Consider the following 17115-nt stretch of genomic DNA (forward strand, 5'->3'; position numbering starts at 1 on the left):
TCAGTAAAGACTTTTTAAATAGGACACCAAGAACATTACCATAAAAAGATTAATAAAGTGGACTACATTCAAATTAAGAAATTTTGTTTATCATAAGACACCATTAATAGAGAAAAAAGATAAAACACAGAGTGGGAGGAGGTCTTTGCCACATATGTATCCAACAAGCCAGAATCTAAAAGATAATTTTTTAAAGGAAAGGGAAAAAAACACACACACAACTTGCAAATAACTGAGAAAAAGTCAACAGCCCAGTAGAAAATATGAAAGGATTTAAACACACTAAAAAAAAAAACTAGGTATTGAAATGGCCAATAATCTTTAGTCATCAGGGAAATGTAAGTTTAAACCACAATAAAATACCACTGTACATACACCACAACAGTCAACATTTTAAAAGACTGACAATAACAAGTGTTTGCAAGAATGTGGAACAACAGAAACACACAAAAGAATACATACAGAGATTGTGTTCATGCAAATTCAAAATAGGCAAAACTAAATTACAGCGTTTAGAGACACATTCATTTCGAGAGTATGGGAAAGTGAGGAAACAATCACCATAAAATCAGGCCAATGGTTTACCTTTGTAGGGGAGGCAGGATGAGGGTTGTGATTGGGAAGGGACTGTGGGGTGGAATGGTGGAAGGGGGCTGGCAATGTTCTAGTCCTTGCCAGGGATGGTGGCAAAATATGTGTTTGTTTTATATTCTGTAAGCCATATACATATATCTTCTCTACTTTTCTGTCTGTATATATTTTACCATAGAAAGGACTAAAAATAAATCAGATACATGAAAATTTTTAAATTAAGGACAAAAGAAAGGGAAGGGAGGTATTGACTAGAATGTATAGCCTAATTGCTGGCTGAATATTCAATTATTCCATAATAAGCTTAAACACAAAAGAATAACCATTGCATATCATCTTTACAAACACTCTGCTACTACATCAGAGAGGCAGTTCTCCTCCTCTTGGCCATCCTCCCTCCCTGCCTTTCGCAAGCCTCACTGCCAGCCAGATAATTATTTCAGGAACCGAGGAACAGAGACCACCACAGAGAGGATGCTTTATTATTAATGACTCTTAATGAAGAGCTTATGAAGAACTTATCACAGGCAAACAATACCAAACACTTTACAATTTTTAGTTCAATTAAACCCCACAACAACCCTCTAATAGCGTCCCAATTTTCAGAAATTGAAACTGAGGTCTAGGTTACTATGGGACTTGCCCAAGGACTCTGAGGTTATATACATAGAAAATCAGGGTTCAAGTCTGACTCAGGCAGTCTGAGTCTGGAGCCCACATTTACCTTTAGACAAAATTGGTGGGTCTCTGTTTAGAAATGTCCTCCCTGCTTAAACTCTAGCTAACTCAAGACAAGAATTGTACAATAAAGATGGGGTATAGCTTACTCTCGCTTCTTTATGAACTTCAGGAAAAGAGCCAAATATTTAGTGATTCTCACATTGGGGGCTTTGGAAAGACCACTTTAGCCACTCATTACTACCACCTGCTGAAGGGACAGCCCTCTGCCATGTGTCCCTATGAAGCATCAGTTAGGGACTGAATATTTGCCTGACGGCTAATTCTGCATTGGATGGACAGGAGTGAGTCATGGCCAATCAACCTTGGGCCCTCATGTATTGGATGTTGCATTCTTGGGATCAGTGAGGATCCCAGGGGCTCCATTCAAGACCTTTCAGTTAGGGTTTCCTCTGGAGATTGGGGTTTTCACCAAGAGCCTGAAATTAGCTCTTGGATTTCAAAACATTGAGAAGATTGTTGAGATTTGAGCAGAAAACAGGAGGGGCTGTAGCGGACATTTTCATTTGGAGCTGCCAATCTCATCCAAAGGCCCCTGGCCACAACATGGATACAGACTGCGTGCCTCCTGGAGGACATTTTTAACCTGGAGGTTCTAGAACTCATCACCAGCTATTTGCTAAAATTCCACTTTGACCCAAACACTGTGTGAGAAACAGTGGGTGACATTCATATCCATACTAGAGGAGCAGCAGATTCATCTCAAACAATAAGACTGATTCAAGAACAAGCGAGCAAGTATGAGTTCTGTGCAAGTCCACAGTGTAGTGCCAATGGTACCTGTGACCAAATTGATTTTTCTGCTTTATCCCACTATAAAGTAGTTGACTTTGTGTCCATTTGGTCTAACCCCCATGCCCACACACAATTACATGCCCTCTAAGAGCTACCACGAGGTCTAGGATTAACAATCAATTTTAATGCGTATTTAAGAGATTTTTCAAAGTGTTCAAGTCAGTGTGTAAGATGAATGATCACGTAATAATTAAAGCATTAAAAGAACCCAACTGAGGATTTCCTTTCCGCCAGCAGGTATCTTTAGGTCAAGAAGGTCTATAAAAACCGCCACATCATTTTCATTCCTTTAAGATGGACAAATATGGCTTTGAATGTAATTAAGTGTTCAGTGCAGGTTTCCTCTGCTAAAGCTCCACATCTCATTCCACAAAAAGTTAGAACGGTTGGCATTCTAAGCTACAAACTGATGATGTGGTCTTGCTTTGAAGAAGTGAAAGCTCATTATATTGCTTGAATCATTTTTTAATTAGAAATGATGAGCCCGAGTCATAGCTACAGGGAAGGGAAGCTTTCTCCCAGGCAGGCCCATCTTGGCCCTGTGAGCTCTGGGCTGCTCTTAGAACTCTGCCCCCTTCCTTCCCAATCTCTGCGGTGGCTCCTGCAGACTTCAAAGTCATCAGTGTAAAACAAGGAATATGCCTACTGTAGAAACTCAGCATTTATCTCAGACATCCCTATCAAAGTTTTGCTTTCTTACTCTCCTCTCAAAGATCTATTATCTATTGAGGCCATTTTTTTTTTCTTTTAAGGTGGAAGATCTTGTGTGTGGATAATTTTAATTCCTCAAATTCTTTAAAAGAATGAGATTCAATAATACAAATTTAAAAGAAAAGTATTTTCATAAAACCAAAAACTCCCTTTGTTCTGGGGAAACTTTCATGATACTGAAGTTAAAAATACAACTTCTTTATGTAGAATATTACCAACTATTGAGTAGATACCTCACTCAGCATATCATTACCCTCACACTCACCACAGGTCATACAAAAGAATGAACATATTAAAGTAAGAAATGTATTAAGATTATTATCCTTTTAAATGGGATCAGGTCAGACTTTGGAAAGCTAGTTAGGGCCCAATTGCTTGTAGGCCACAGTAAAGGACTAATATCAAATCAAGACTCATCTCTCATGATTCCCTGCCCCACCCCATGCTCCCACTTCCAGCCTTCCTGCTTCCTTGCTGTCAGCAGATCACGTCAAACCACCACCTCAGGCCCCTGCACCTCTTGTCCCCTCTGTCTGGAATTCTCTCCTTTCCTCCTTCCATTCAGCATTTGACTCAGATGTCACCTTCTCAGAAAGGCAATCTAAATTAGTGCCCCTGTTTCTTTCAACACTGTAAACTTGGCTTATTTTTCTTCATAGTTTTCACTATCATCTGTTACCACATTACAGATTTGTTTGTCTATATCGTCCACTACCACGTAAGTGTCCAAGGACAAGACCATTGTCTCTAGCACTCAGAACAGCTCCTAGCATATCAGGGAGGCTCAAAAACCCTTGCTGAGTGAATGAGTGAGTGACAATAATGACATTTCTTTAGAGTCCAGACCTTTCTCTGAGCTAGGTAACTGTGCTAAGTGCCTTACTTGCATCATATTTAGTCCTCATAACAATTCTGTAAGGAGATACTGTTATTTTCCCATTTTGTAGATATGGAGCCAAGGCACAGATAGGCAAAGTAACTTAAAGTCACACAGCAAATAGTCACAGGCTGACCTTGAACCCAGAGCCCATGCTCCTAAGGACTAAATTAACTCGTTAGACACTCATAGAGCACATCCCATCTCCAAAACCCAGGCCAACTTCACCCTGGGCTCAGCCCCGAGCCTGGGCCCCAGGATGTCTTCAGAGCAGCACTGTCCAATAGGAACAGAGTGTCAGCCACACCTGTCATTAAGATTTTCCAGTAGCCACATTAACCACATATTAATGTTAATAATATATTTTAACACAACATATCCAAATATTATTTCAATATATTTATAATATAATATAAAAATACTATATAAATGTAAACATTTATTGAGATATTTTACATCCTTTATTAGAGTAAGCCTTTGAAACCTAGGTATTTTACACCTGCCACACATCTCAATTCAGACTAGTCACATTTGTTAGTACTCGTTAGCCCTATGTGGCTAGTGGCTGCCATATTGAAGAGTGCAGTTGTGAAAAGAGACCAGTCTCTGGGATGAAGCAGATCTGGTTCCCATCCTGCACTTGCTAACTGTGAACTTTCCTAGCTGTGACCTGGGCGTAGGGTCTCTACTTCCTGGGGCGGAAGTGAAGACGATAAGGTTTCCATATGTAAGACTGTCCACTCCTCTTAGCACAGGAGCTGGCTGGTAGATGCTCGGGACAGATGGCTTTTCCTTCACATCCAGGAAAAAGAATCTGCTGAGCGCAGCCTCAGGGCCTCTTGTCACTCCAGTTAAGCTTTTTGAGCCAGTGCCTCTATTTCCGCTCTCTACCGTGACTGGGAGGAGGTCTCCCGTGGGAGGGAGGACCCTGGCTTGAGTCCTTGTCTCCTGGACCATCTGGCTGAGCTTTGGAGAATAGGTGATCCCTTAGCCGTCTTTATGGCACATACATAAGGACTCTGCATATCCTCGGAGGCGCCTTCCTGGAAAAGTGAGCAATCAGCTATCTCTCCTATCCGCTTCCATGTCCCTACTGAGCATCTTTGGCTGGAAGGGATTTAAAGAGCGTATAATTCAACCTATTGTTTTACAAAGAAGACAGTGGTCCAGAGAGCCGATATAACTTAGCCAGGCTCATACAGTGACAATGCAGGCATAAACCTGGACCCGCTGTATTTGCATCTCTATCTGAACATACGTAGAGACATAGTCATAGAGACTTCCCTGTATGGACTGCTGATGCCTCTGTGTGTTATATGCTCATCTTTGTCTTTTCGCAATCTGACTTTATTTTAAGCACCAGACGCTCAGGACAAGCAGGCTGGTGTGAATTATGCTCTATTCCCAATAGCCTTCAACTGTGTTTTCTTGCCAGTTTTCAACCTTTGATCAATTGGTCCCAGGTAGAACTTGAACATAATTCAGATTAGCCTATTTGTGAGTAGCTGAAGTAAACCATGACTTATTTGACCATCAATTTCATGCTCAAAATGTAGTATTAAATATTTCATCTTTGTGTTTTTTTATAAAAGGCCCTGCTCTGGGTAATGGACTTTTATCCATTAGCCTACAGATTTTTTTTTATTGTGATATAAGCCCACATACAAAGCAAAAAGAACAGAGCTATAGCAAATATATAAATTGCAGTACATTTTAAATGGCAGAGAGGAAAAAATATAATTGCCCTGTTTGGCTGCTAAACGCTGACAAATTCTCAATGTGACAATCCTTGAGTATTTGTCTATAATCCCTTAGCAAGTCCACCTTTTATTCAACTACAGAGTTGTACTCACTCCGGACACAAGTGCCATTAATTAAATAACACAGCCAGCAAACTCGCAGAGCCATTAATTATCAAAGGTAGCCTGCTCCATGCCTAACTCTACAATCCCGTCACCCAGAGTGCACACTAGAGCACAGGGACACGCTGGAGGAAGGTCACCCCCAGGAGCACAATAAGAAGCAGCTGTCGGACAAGGTCAATGACAAAGCATGCCTGCCTTTCTGCCTTCCCGTTGCCCCTGTGGAGGGTTCGAAGGAAGGGAGAGTGTTTCACATCGTAGGAACTTTCTCAAAATTAGTTTCTCTCCTGCAAGACGCGAGTAAATATAGAATAATCCTTTTTCATTTCGACTGAGTCTCAGGGAAGAGTAATATCAGCTGAAGATTTAGAGACAAATAAAGCCTGCCCTTCATAAGCTGCCTCAGAACAAGAAAGCCTTTTGGGGAGTCCGCTAGGCAGACCCAGGGGGCGGGGTGTGGCACGTCAAACAAACGTAGAAGATGGAGCCTTCCTGGCTTCCAGGCCAAGCACATGCCAAGGAGGAGCTGGGCCCTCCAGGATGGTTTGCTCTGTTCTGCCTCCTCATTCCCACCTCCCAGACTCAGGCCTATGTAGTTTCCTTTGCCAGGACAACTTGGGAGAAAGGGGGTGAGCCCTGGGGGCTGTGGTGAGGGACCCACACCTGCAAGCTTGGTGATGGTTTTGCATGTTTGCTGTTCTTTATGTTTGACTTATTCCTTCAAAGAGAACACAGCGCTGAGTTTGTGGCCACTCTACACAGGACAGCCCCAATGTCACTGCAGAATGGAGGTCTGCGTCTCACCTCCTGGGGGTGGGGGGCGGGTTACACAGTGCCCAGAGCTGGTCTTTGCCTCCAGGACATGGATCTGGAGGACTGGGAAACGGGCCCTGTTCAACAGGAAGTTTAACACTTCCCCATGGCACGAAGCTGTTATTAATCAGCATGTGCGACATGTCACAGAGGAATAGTTGTGAGTCGGAAACCTTGCTGGGAAGTTGCCCTGCTCCCTGGAGTGCAGCCCCACAGCCCTGGGTCTCTGGCCACTGCACTTGGGGTGACGCTTCCTGTCTCTATGGAGGACAATCACGTTGCCATGGAGATACTAATCAGAGTGGCTCTCTGATCCTTGCCATCTCTCTCCCACCTTCGCCTTTACCCACGTTCTGCAAGAGATTGCCACCAGTGGCTTTTGTGGTCCAATTTCTGACTCCAGTTTATTAAGAAAAAGCTGAAAAGCAGAGGTCAGGGGTGCCTGCCCTTTGAAAATTGCTCACCTTGTTTTTGGTGTGAGCAGAATGACTTTGCACGGCTGTCTGCCTCCAGCCTGCTAGCAACTCAGTTACTTTTAGAGGAAGGGACTTGTTACCCAGGAGTTTTATGTTATGTTGGGGAATGTGGTTACTTGGATCTAAAACTATTTCTGTGTCAGCCAGGGATTGGATGCAAAGCGGGTCATTTTGTGCTTCTTGGGGGCAAGGATCACCGCCCGTGAAGGACAGCACTTGTCCTATTTCTGTGGCTCTGCTGAGCGTGCAGACAGACACCTCACTGGAGGGTGGCTGTTTGCAGCTGAACCCTGCCTCCAGCATCTGCATTGCTTTGCGGCATTGGGAGTGTTTTGGGGGGAATCACACTTTGGAACTGGATCAGGAAGGAGACAGGCTTGGATCTGCTCACCATCACATCATTCTCAGTGGCTCCCTCCAGAGGCCCAGCCCACACTCTGGACTAGTAGACCAGACTCTGGAGTTGGGGTGTGTTTAGAGCACCCCGGTGATTCCCACGAGCAGCCAAGTTGAAAAACGCTACCTTAAGGAAACAGAAGCCTATTGAGTCTTTGTGGTCCCACATCTGCTTTTAAAATCTTTCAAGTTAGACTGACTGTGGCAGCCCTCACCCATGTTCCCCTACAGGAGATAGACACACTCATCTCTTTTCTTAGCTTTGGAGCAGAAGAGGGCCCCTTGCTGGGGGCCTGTGGGCCTGTACGAGGAATGGAGCGAGAGGCAGGCGCCTCCTGCATGTATACACTTCGTAAAGAGACGTTACCCTGAATGTATGCGGAGACAGCTGGCTGTTGAAAACAGGGGACTCTGCCCCTTTCCTATGGAGAAAGATTTATCAATCCGAATGGCACCTGCCCATTCCAGGGGAAGTCAGGGGGGCCTTCAGCACCTCCGCTTCCACCCTGACCTCACTAAATCATGACAACAAAATGCAAATCGACCTCAAAAACTTTCCTGAAGGTTTCAGGGAGAGAGGAATGAGAAGCTCGCAGTGCACACCACACAGCAGACCATACTTAGAACTCATCCGCACTCTCCTCGTTAGACATCTGTGTTTCCCTTCCCAATGCAAGGCTGCTCTCCCCCAAAATCTCTTAACTGTTGGGAGCTGCCCTCTGCCTCCATTCCCTGCTCTGCCAAGTACACCCTAAGAAGGACCTTCATCACACCACCTGTTACTTCTCCAGCCTGGCCTTGCCGAGCATCAGATCATCTGCCACTGTTTCTATTAGGAACTTAGAAATATTTGAAAAGTACATGTTCACCCCCATGTTCATCACCAGTCAGACTCTAAGCAGCCTGAGCACTCTGTTCTCAAAACTCCAAAAGCCCACGTTTTCCTGATTATCTACCGCATTGCCTCAGCCAGTGCTAAGAGTTTCCCAAATGGGCTGGAAACACCTTGAGAATACCATTGATTACCTCTGTGCACCCTCTTCTGAGCCTTACATGCCAATAAACACTTTTATTGATTTGCCCAGATAGCACTGAAAACACTGCTGTCTAAGGGTGGTACCAAAGGAAATGAGAGACAGGAAGAAGGGCGCACAGCGTGTGAAATCCGATCAGACGATGGGAAGATAAGTACGTGGCCCAGAGGCACTCTCTCCGATAATGAGGCCAAATCTCCCCTACGTGGCTAAGTGCTGACACGCACTTGCTTTGACACTCAGGGGTCTCGTGCCTGCTGGCTCCTGACTGGAATGCAATAGAGAATAAATCATAATAATGATAACAGCAGAGGCTCACATTAGTGAGTACTCAGAAAGGACCTGCAAAGCACGGCTCAGAGTGCTTCCCCGTGTTAGCCCGCTCAGTTCCCTGCACACCTCATAGTGTGTGTTTCACATGCCAGAGACACGCAGCCAGTGCGGACGAGGCTGGACTCCAGGCCAAGTGTCGGAGCCGACACGGTCACTGGCTGTACTCTGGCAGGAAAGCAAACTCTCCTTCCTTGCAAACTAGTTGGAGGACAGAAACACAGAAGACAGAGCCTTAAGAAGCGAGGTCAACAGTTTGGGCATCAAAGCTGCATGAGGGATGGGCTGCAGGAGCCTGTGAGTGGGCTGACAGAGAGCCTGCTGCGGAATAGATGGGACCGCGCGGAGACTCAGAAATCACAGGGCTGGTGTCAGGAAGGGCGGGTGTGGGAATAACATGGGGCCACAGTGTTCAAAAGACCAAAAATAACACGGAAGGAAACTTATCCGAGGACATAAATCTGCCCCAGACAGGTGAGGCGGAGGGAGAGAAAGGGCACATCCATTTCCAGGTGCCTCTGACTCAAAGTCAATAGTTGTTCAAGGACAAGGGCCATGATGAATGACTGGGAGATGACCTGTGTGTCCAGGCCAGTGGGTGGTGCTGGGCACAACAGGGGAGGATCCCAGTGTCATACGGGAATGAGACAGGCCCCGCTACAGGGGTGCACACTGACGCTGCATTCACCCCACTCTCCCCCTTGTGTACAGGCATCAGTGAATCTAGGGGAATCAGATCCTGAGCTCAGATGTGAGGCTAAAGCAGAAGTGATTCGACTTCCTCGTTCCGATTCCAGAAGGGGCCAGATGTACTGGCAAGGGAGGTCCTGCCTGCCCTTTGCTCTCTGACTGTTACAAATGTACAGGAAAAGGTAGTGCTAGACTCGCTGAAAACTCCATGCTCCAGAGGCTGACATGTGTGCCTCATCCAGGTGTATGGGCCCATGTTGGGGTGCCCTGGAACTCACACTGGAACTGGCAGGTGGCTGAGTCTTTGCACCTCAGCCTCCCAGGTGTGTTGCACTCAAAGTCACAAAAAGCTAACAGGAAGTGAAGCCCCTTGCAAACACCGAAGGAGAAGCCCATTTGTGCTTCCAACAACATTCCTCGGAATCACTTCCTGCTGGTTCCCCACTGGAATGCAATGGAGAATAAATCATAATAGTGACAACAACAGAGACTCACATTAGTGAGCCTTATAAAGGATTTGCAAAGCACGGCTCTGAGAGCTTCCCTTATTAACCGACTCAGTGCTCTGCACACCCAACAGTGCCAGCTACCCCAAGCGTCAATTAGTGCCCAGACTTTCAAGCTTCCCCAAAGTTGATGAAATCTAGCCCATAAATTCCTCATCCTTCTTCCCCTCCTGTTGAACTTTCTCTTTGCTGTGACCCTCTGCCCTTTCCAGTGTCTTCCAAGCCAGAAGCCCAGCTAGTCCTGTTCTGACCTCACCTGCTTTTCTGACAGCTCCATTAAGGCCCAGAAGCCAACGCCCCCAACAGGTTCTCCTTTGGGCTGGGGGAAGGGTGTCAGAGCTATGTTCTAGGGATTTTCATTCCAAATAAGATGAACTCCTTCCCTACCACACCACCTTTTCTATTTTATGTGAAGGAATTATTTGTTTTAGGCTTGGCCCATATTTTTATTTTTATTTTTTTAAATGTGTTTTTATTGGTTTTTGGAGAGAGAGGGGAAGGGAGAAGGATAGAGAAATAGAAACATTGCTGAAAGAGGAATATCATCGATCGGCTGCCTTCTGCATGGCCCCTACTGGTGATCGAGCACACAACCTGGGCATATGCCCCCACAGGAAACTGAACTAGCAACCTCTTGTTTTTTGGATCGACACTCAACCTCTGAGCCACATCGGCCAGGCTTGGCCCAGATCTTTAAGATGACTTGGCTGTGAAGCAAAGCTTATTCAGCCTGCGGCACACTAGCTCACTAATTCCCCAAACCCAGGGGCTGAGATCCTCCGACTGGTGTGGAGACCTTGCTAGGAAGTGCTCTCCATATTCTTGGGCCTCTCTCCTGACTTGTTGAGTCAGAATGTGGGGGAGAGACTCAAGAAGTGTGTGTTTTAACAAGCTCACCAGGTAATTCGGATAATGCCTGTGTCTGAGAACCCATTCTTACCTCATTAATAAAGGTCTGAAATGGCTTCAATTATATGTAAGCCTTGGGTCCATAGAACAGGCTCTTAAGGGACCATGTAGCTGATTGTGCGGGTTGTGGGCACAAGCTATAGACAATGGGGGACACCCAGGGGGGCAGGCTTCAGCAGGATTTCACAGAATCTTCCCTCAACTGTATGGCTTCTTATGCAATGTTAATGGCAATCTAACAGATTAGCAGTAAGAAAACTTACATTTTATTTATTGCCATGACTCAACAATTGCTATCGGTTCTAACTTAGATGTTTGTTTTTATGATCCATCATTTCCAGGCATGAAAAGCAACTCAAACAAATCCCAAGGCATAAGGAAATGGGCCTCATTCTCAGGACTCTGCAGCATTGGAAGTGAAGCTAAGAAGACTTTATTACATCCTACAATTCGGCAACCTTTTGCTCAGCATTTTATTGCCCTGCGGAAGCCACCCAGTTATGTTTCAGTCACGATGACTGACAGGCTAACTTCAAAACAACAGCATCGGCAGCCCTTCCACACTCCTGGTCTGCACACTCAGAACAGAGCCCTTTCTAAATTGTCCCTGGGCCTGGATGGAAATAAAATGGCCGTTAAGATATTCGTCTCCTGTTGGCTCACTTAAACATTGGTATTTGGGGTCTGCTGAAAGTCACAACTCAGGAAGTCGATCTCTTAGAACTACTGTGTTTCCTGGAAACCAAGGGTGTTAAGTGGAGATAAGATTTGCAGTTTCCATTTTGGTAGGCAAGATACTAGATACTAGAACAGGAAATGTACAACCTCTCCCTGGTCCTATTCTCCTGCAGAGAGGTGGAGAGGAAAGAGCTTAAGATGGCAAAATTAGCTTCCCCAAACCAATAGACACGAAATGCGGTGATTAGACACCTCCGACAAGCTGAGTGGTGGAAGGTAAGGAAGGGAATGGCAATGCTCTCAGTACTGTTGTAGGAAGCACACCTCTGGTCTGTAATAACCAGTTTCTTTAAGGGAGGATGAAGGAAGTAGGCCCTTTCTTCCCTCATATATTTATAAAAGCAGGGGAGGGGGGGGGGAGAGTAGAGTTTATAGAGAAAAATAAACTACACCAATAGCTCTGCTACAAAGAACCAAAAGCAGAATTGTTCTCTGTCACAACACGCCTCCTTGAGAATCCCTTTGGCTTATGTTCCACTCCCAGAACCAGGCACCATCACCAGCATGGTGTTTCCTGTGACTTCTGCAACAGTGACCACATGCTGGTGGCCTCAGACAACAGGAATGTGCTCTCAGGGTCCTGGAGCCCAGGCTTCCCAAACCCAGCGAGGCCGTGCTCCCACCAGAGGCTCGCAAGCTGTCCTAGCTGGTGGCCGTGGCAGTCCTTGGCCGTGTCTCTCTCTGCCTCTCTCCTCACATTCCTCAACTCCTCTCTGCATCTCTCCTCTCTGCATGTCTTATAAGGACACTCATCACAGGATTAAGGTCCCATTCAGAGAATCCAGGATGATATCCTTAAAGTCTTAATATCTTTAACATAACTATATCTGCAAGGCCCTTTTTCCAAAATAAGATAACATCTTTATTTGAGGGGTTTGGGGTGTGCTATTCAGCCCACGACGTGGGGCATTTGGCCTTTGGCTGCTTCTGATCCAGTTAAGTCAATAGACTGAGTATGACTGATTTATATCCATTTCAAACCTTCTTACATGTCTGTCAATGCCCCGCTTATTGACAATGATTGTAGGAGCGTCCTTGCATCTGGGAAGCCCGCTGGTTCCCAAGCCTAGTCTGGATGCTTCTTTCTTAGCTGAAGGTAGAAACGACTACAGTGTGAACAGGATGTGCTCAGAAGATGAAATGCAAGGGAGGAGATGGCAAGTGCTGGCACCCTCACCCAGCCTCCGAGCTGCTGATTTGTGGAGCAGGTCAGACAGTGACCCCGTCTCAGTTTTAAGAGTAAATGCTACCAGAATGCCTGCCCCCTGCCACTAAGGCTAATTCCACATGTCGCTCATTGGCTTTCAATCAAAGAAGTAAGTAAACTGTCACTGAGAAACAGTGACTCAAGTCACACTTCAGGCCCACCTGCAGTTTGGTTTCCATTTTGCCTGTGCAATTAAAACCCTACAGGAGCCTCATCTCTGCCTGTCCACCGCTCGATTTCCTCACTCCAGGCTTTTCCTGTAACTCCGCCTGAATCTCTCCTTCCACGCCAGCTCCAGGAGCCCAGGCTCAGCTGGAGGCATGATGGTCCAACATTGACTATATACAGTGCCTTTTAAAGAACTAACAGAGCCACCTGATAGGAATATGTAGAAAAACAACTATTACTCCTTGTGCTAAAGTGGGTCTGGCCTGCATTGAGAAAACACAAAAGGCCAGGGAGAGCAATGCTTAAGTCAGAACAACGTCCCTAGCAATAAGCTGCTTTTTCTCTCTGATTCCTTCTTAGGCATAAATACCCACTAGGTTGTTTCTGTTTTGAGAACAGGTAGTTTTATGGTAAACCATAGATAACTTGGAGGTATGTACAGGGTCCATTTCTATTGTGCTGGTGCCTTTCTGTATTGACAGCATTAGAAAGAAAGTGTCTTATCTCTGTGTACTTACTTTTCAAACTAGGCCCATTCCTTATCTTTATTGTTCCACTCGAAATCCAAATCCAAATGGTGGAAGAAAATGGTACTCTATTTTTGGCAAGGAGCCTGAAAGAAACTTTTCCCATGATTATCATCACCACAGCTAACCCAAAGTTATAGAACAATACTTGTGAGACCCCATCTTGCCTTTTGGAGGGTAAAAAGGGGCTGCGTCTCTGAGCAGAAACCGCTCCCATCTGTCCTCCTCTGTATCCAAGCTTGAGACTTGGGTCTGGGCACGGACCAACTCCTTCTGTACCTCCTAAGTATACCTGCCCGACATGCTGGTAAAAGAAGGAAACGAACTATTGCTGTATATTTATTGTAGTTATATTTGCAAACGTTATTTTATTTAACCCACACATGATCCCTATATGACACATATGGAAATTTAGACTCAGAAAAATTAGGCGACTCGCTCAAGGTAACACAGTTGGTAATAGGTGGGTTTGGGATCAACACAGGTCTGAGTCCAAAACCTATGCTCTTTGGAGAAGAACTGTAACCAAGGACTCCCAGCAAAGTTAATAAGTGCCTTTCCTAACTTTTCTCCTAACTGTCTATTGAGTAGGCAGGTTGGTCCTTTGTACTGACATTCAAAGGGAAAGGGGGAGAGATAGTTAAGGAAAGGCAGGGAAAGTCCAAACATTCTTAAGGTGAAAGAATCCCTCTAATCATGTAAATGAAGACCACTAATGGCATTCCTATAACTTAATGACATATGGCAAGGGTGTTACTAAAAGTGCTTACTATAACTCTGAGGCAAAAGTGCTCACCAAAAGGTTAATGATTATGTATCCTAGGAATAAAAACAACATAAAATAATTAACATGTGATTATTGAATAATAGAGATTGAAAATATTGGTCAGTCCTACTTGGAACCATTACCAAACCTCAAGCATGGTCACACACTTGTAGTTCATTTCAGTTCTGCAAACATCTTGACTACCTACTATGCATCACTGGCTATGGCTTAGCAGCCAGAAGTGAGGCTGCCCCAGAGGTACCGCTGGAAAGTGGAGTCACTGTGGACTGCAGAGGAATGGGAAGAGCAGGGCTGGTTTCAGCAAGAACATAGGTCCTACTCCTAGGCACCTAGAAGATTTTTCTATTATTACTAATTATTATTATTCTTTTTTTCATATAAGCCTCACAAAAATCAGCCAGCCTTCCTTCTTTCCACTCTCTCTTCCTTCTTCTTATGTTTATTTAATAAATATTTATCCAACACCTATTGTGTGCCAGGCATTGTATGTACCAGGTGCTGGTGCTATAAAACTGAGCAAAAACATTTGGAAGCAGCCATTATCCTCCTTCTGTAGGTGAGGAAACGGAAGTTTAGAGGGTGTGTGACTTGCTTAAGGTCACACACTAGTAATAGCGCATGTCTGTGTACTAAAGCTTGGGGCTCTTTGCCCAATCAATTTGTTTCCCAAATGGCAGAACAAGAGAGAATAGTAGATGCTCTATGAGTTAACTCCTGGTTTTCTGTAGAGACCAGGCCCAATAAACACACCTACTTTCCCCATCAAAATTAGCTGGGGAAACAATCTAGGCCTCTAAGGTTCAATTTTTATCAATTTGATGAGCATTTACTAAGTACCATCTGTGTGTACATCTGGGGGAGGGGGTGGGGGTAGACGCTCAGAGAGCAATTGTGGCTCTTTATTTCACTCTTATGTCCTCTTCCTTGTCCACAGGATAGCAGCATTTCGGTCACTCTCTGAGCATTCTGTCTGATGAGCCTGGCCCCGGTGAGCATCTCCCTGTCCCATGCTGTTCTTAAGGAAGGATCTGGAATAAGACTCCCCAGATTCCAAATGAACCCCATCGTGCTGGTCTGTGGTCACACTTTAGTAAACAGACTTCCCATCCAGGTTGCTCAGGTCTCCTTCACCACCTTTATGATTTTGTCACACCCCTCCCCTTTTTCTTCTCTTTCAGAAGGTAGCTCACAAAAACAAGTCCAGAACCTTGAGAGTCTAAAGCGGTGGTTCTCCATCAGCGCCACCTGCTGGGGACAGTTTGTTAGAACTGACAGCAAAGCCCCACCCCCAGTGCTTCCACTCAGTAGGTCTGGAGTGGGGCCTGACACCTTCCCAGGTGATACTGACCCTGGACCCACACTTTGAAAACCACGGGCCTGACAAGTAAAAAGAATTCCTTTTTTATGCTTAATCCAGCTTGTTTTTCAGGACTTGTGCCGAACATATCTTAGTCCACAGGCAACGTACTGCAAGTTAATTCCAATCTGTCCACTCATGCATCTCCAGTAGGTTTTCAGAGTTATTTAACACCACAGAAGATTTCTTGCCTAGGCTAATTAAGTGATTAGTTAGATTGATAGGATATGAACAAAGGAAAAGTGGGGCAGCTCACGGCCAACTTGATAGAATGGTGCTATTTCAGCCAAATTGGGGTCAGCTGCTGAAGAGTTCAATGTCCCTATTATTATTATTATTATTGACATATAATTGACATACAATATTATGTTAGTTTCAACATCATGATTTGATATTTGTGTATATTATGAAATGATCAGCACAATGAATCTAGTTAAAATCTGTGGCCACACAGTTATAATTTTTTTCTTTTGATAATTTTTAAGATTTACTCTTTTAGTAACTTTCAAATATAAGATTAACTAGAGTCAGTATGCCGTACACTATACCCCTATGACTTATTTTACAACGGGAGACACCCTTCACTCATTTTGCCCATCTCCCTCCCCGTACCTCTGTCAGCCACCAATGTGTCCTCTCTCTCTCTGAGCTTGGTTTTATTTTCTTTTTAGATTCCACATGGACGAGAGATCATATGGTATTTAAGGCTTCAATGTTGCTATCTTGAGGGAAATGGAACTTGCCCCTGCTATAGCTGGAATTCATTGAAAAATCCATTCCAATTTAAGGAAGGACAAAAGCCATATACCTATAGCTTTGGAAAGTTGTATCAGCTCAGAAGTCTCACATTTTCAAGAGAAGGGAATGAATGGTAGGGAGCCTGCACTGACTGTGCATCAGCCACGTACCACTGACCTTTTGATGCAGATAAGACTATTTGATTTTACAAACAAGGAAAATCAGAGAATGGGTCACCCAAAGTGGTGGTGATGATGATGGTGACAGTAATAATAATAGCACCTAACATTTACTGAGCACTTACTGTGGGATTATGTTCTAGGCATTTTTTTTCAAAGTACTTTATTTTATTAGCTCAGCCAATCTTCACAACTCTTTGAGTAAGTTCCATTATTATCCCATTTCACAGATAGGAAAATTGCAGCACAAGGATGTTTAACTTGCCCATGGTTGTCCAGTTAGCAAGTGTCAAATGTGGATTTGAACCCAAAATGGTGTGAATCCAGAATCTATGACATTTTCCTTGCTGAGATGCAAACCCAACTTGACTAGACTCTGAAGTCCCATTGCCCTGCTGTCCTAGCCCTTCTGGAGAAAGAGCCTGGTGGGACTCTCCCACTCACACCCAAAGACTAACGCTATAATACCCCACCACCTCTCCATCCCGCTGCAGAGCTTGGCTCTGTGTATTCATAAAGACCTCACAAACTGGCACATCGAGCTCTCGGGCTCAAGAGAAGGTGGCTCCACCTGGGAGGGAAGCCCCCAAGAAGGAAGGCATGTCATTGCTCTGAGTACAGTTTTCCCAGCTTCAGTTCTTCCCAACCTTCCACATTTTTGCCATATCTACATAATACCTACGTTA

At 44.7% G+C, this 17115-nt stretch overlaps 1 protein-coding gene across 9 annotated transcripts in view; it reads left to right on the forward strand.

Moving 5' to 3' along the window:
- FHIT (fragile histidine triad diadenosine triphosphatase) overlaps positions 1-11372 on the forward strand; it is a 1390165-nt gene extending 1378793 nt beyond the window's left edge. For 6 of the 9 annotated variants that reach the window (XM_080674362.1, XM_080674365.1, XM_080674364.1 and 3 more), the window contains one exon: positions 11070-11365. The gene's annotated coding sequence lies outside the window, so the exon portion shown is untranslated. Of the gene's footprint in view, positions 1-11069 lie in introns of all 9 variants that reach the window. The other 3 variants (XM_080674359.1, XM_080674366.1, XM_080674363.1) reach the window with 3 other exon arrangements.
- Positions 11373-17115: the final 5743 nt, after the last annotated feature.

This window comes from Plecotus auritus (genome assembly GCF_963455305.1).
Source record: "Plecotus auritus genome assembly, chromosome: 6".
NCBI lineage: Eukaryota > Metazoa > Chordata > Mammalia > Chiroptera > Vespertilionidae > Plecotus > Plecotus auritus.